This window comes from Enhydra lutris, unplaced genomic scaffold (genome assembly GCF_002288905.1).
Source record: "Enhydra lutris kenyoni isolate GAN:26980312 unplaced genomic scaffold, ASM228890v2 scaffoldscaffold9, whole genome shotgun sequence".
In the NCBI taxonomy this organism is placed as follows: Eukaryota; Metazoa; Chordata; class Mammalia; order Carnivora; family Mustelidae; genus Enhydra; species Enhydra lutris.
Genome location: NW_019154093.1, coordinates 81813599 through 81815844, shown reverse-complemented (window position 1 = coordinate 81815844; position 2246 = coordinate 81813599). Strand labels below are relative to the sequence as shown.

At 38.1% G+C, this 2246-nt stretch overlaps 1 pseudogene; it reads left to right on the top strand.

Annotated features, from left to right (window-relative positions):
- The first annotated feature begins 1581 nt into the window (after positions 1-1581).
- LOC111142958 lies at positions 1582-1956 on the top strand (annotated as a pseudogene).
- The last annotated feature ends 290 nt before the right edge of the window (positions 1957-2246 follow it).

Below are 2246 nucleotides of genomic sequence, written 5' to 3'. Positions count from 1 at the left end.
AAATCTACAGGCTACCAAAGAAATCCAATTACTATAACCAACCCTATAAAGCAATCCTGAAAAAGAAGATTTGAAAACTAATTAATAGGGGGTGGAGGATAATATGGGGGAGAGAAAGTGCACAAGAGAGAAGGGAAGGGAAACGGTTGTACAGTACATATTCATGGCATAAGATCAGTGAGTGGACATCAGTGGGGAGGATAAATCATGATGATGATAGAGATTATGGCCAGATAATTTTAAAAATCACATATTATCCTGAAATTATTTCTATTAAGTCTTACCATGCACTTAGAGCCATGGACTTTTTAGATCTTTTCCTTTAAGAAACCCAGCCAAGGACCAGTCCCTTTCTATCCTGCTGAACTAACTGCCATGTTTCCAACAGGAAGAGGCTCTTGCCACCTTGTTCTTTCCTTTATGGCTTCAGTATGTTTTGAATAGCTACTTCATTTTTGTAATCTGCTTTCTAACCTCTCCCTGATCTTCTCCGTTTCTACATACTATTATACATTTTCTTCATATAGTTCATACCAATATTTTAGACTGGGGAGTTAGTACTTCCTTTGGCTCTGATTCATTCTTTCCTCTACACTTGGATCTCACACGCTTGATAATGGTGTTTCCAGTCCTTCTGGATCCAGTCTAGGGTTGTCCCTACTGTCCTACTGAATGTAGTTTCATGTGCTAGTGTTCTTGACTCTGCCATTGAGACCTACCCAGGACTAATTTAAGAGTAATCTAAGCAGACTCTTGTTTCACAGATAGGAACCGAGACCCCCCCAAAGATGAGAGTCCTGTACAGTGTCACATACCCAGTACTAAAAACATCAGGGCTGTTCTTATGATCTCTTGAACCCAATCATTTTCTAGTGTTTATTTTGTTTTATTTTAGTTTGTTTTTTACATATCACTGTGTTTTCTTCCTTACACTTAAAAATTGGTGTGAATCTGACTGCAGTGAATGACCCTAGGTTTGTAGAAAGATGCAACAACAGTTGATACAATTGTCCCCAGACTTACACCTTTAAAAACGTTTTCTCCTCAGTTTGTGTATGGTTAGACTCAATAAGCTTTCTTATCTTGCCCATAGGTTAATCTAGAGTTTGATATTATTTTTGCACTAAAATCCCACCCCCCCCCCCAAACTGGCTGAGCTTGTTTTTCTTCTTCTTTGGTTTTTACATATGTAAAAATAGAAGAAAAACCCACTGGGGAAAAAAAGAGAACAGAACCGCATTGTATACTGTAACCAGATAGAATATTTGATTCTGATAGATAACATAGATAGTAACTTCACCATGGCAGAAGATCATACCAACATTAAAGGCTGTCTGTGATTGTACTGACTGCTACACCTCAGCCCAAAGAAACTCAGATGAAGAGACAAGCCAATTCTGGGCTGTTAGTACATCAGAATCCTTCCCATGGGCACACTGATAATAAGGCATGTATTTTTGGAGTTCCCAGATTTAATAGATCTATTTAGCTGCAAGATGGAGATTTTATATTTAAAACCGACAAGTAGATCATGACAAAGACTAGAAATGCTTTCCAGTTTTCCAGCCAGAGTCCAACATAATGGCTTCCGCAAAGAAGGGAGGCAAGAAGAAGGGCCATTTTGTCATCAATGAGTTAGTGATCAGAGAATGCACCATCAACAGTTACAAACGAATCCATGGAATGGGTTTCAAGAAGTGTGCCCCTTGAGCCCTCAAAGAGATCTGGAAATTTGCCATGAAGGAGATGGGAGCTCCAGAGGTGTGCACTGACACCAGGCTCAACAAAGCTGTTTTGGCCAAAGGAATAAGGAATGTTCTGTACTGTGTCCATGTGTGGTTGTCCAGAAAATGTAACAAGGATGAAGATTCAGCAAACAAACTCTATACATTGGTTACTTATGTACCTGTCACCACTTTCAAAAATCTGCTGATAGTTAATGTGGATGAGACCTAACCACTGATTGTCAAATAAAGGTAGAAAATTACCAAAAAAAGTGCTTTCCAATTGATATAAAATACCTTGATACAAGAAAATAACCATTCCAAGAAAGACAGGCAAAATAAGGTTGTCATTGAGGGACATAAAATCCAGGTGAGAGGTAAGGAATTAAGGTTTTCACTCTGTCCTAATAAGTAAAAAGCTGAAGGAACTAAAAAGTCAACAGTTCCTTTTTTTCTTTTTGAATGTAGGTTTCTTTTAAAAAAATGTAAATTCAGTTAGCCAACATATGGTAGTGTTCAATG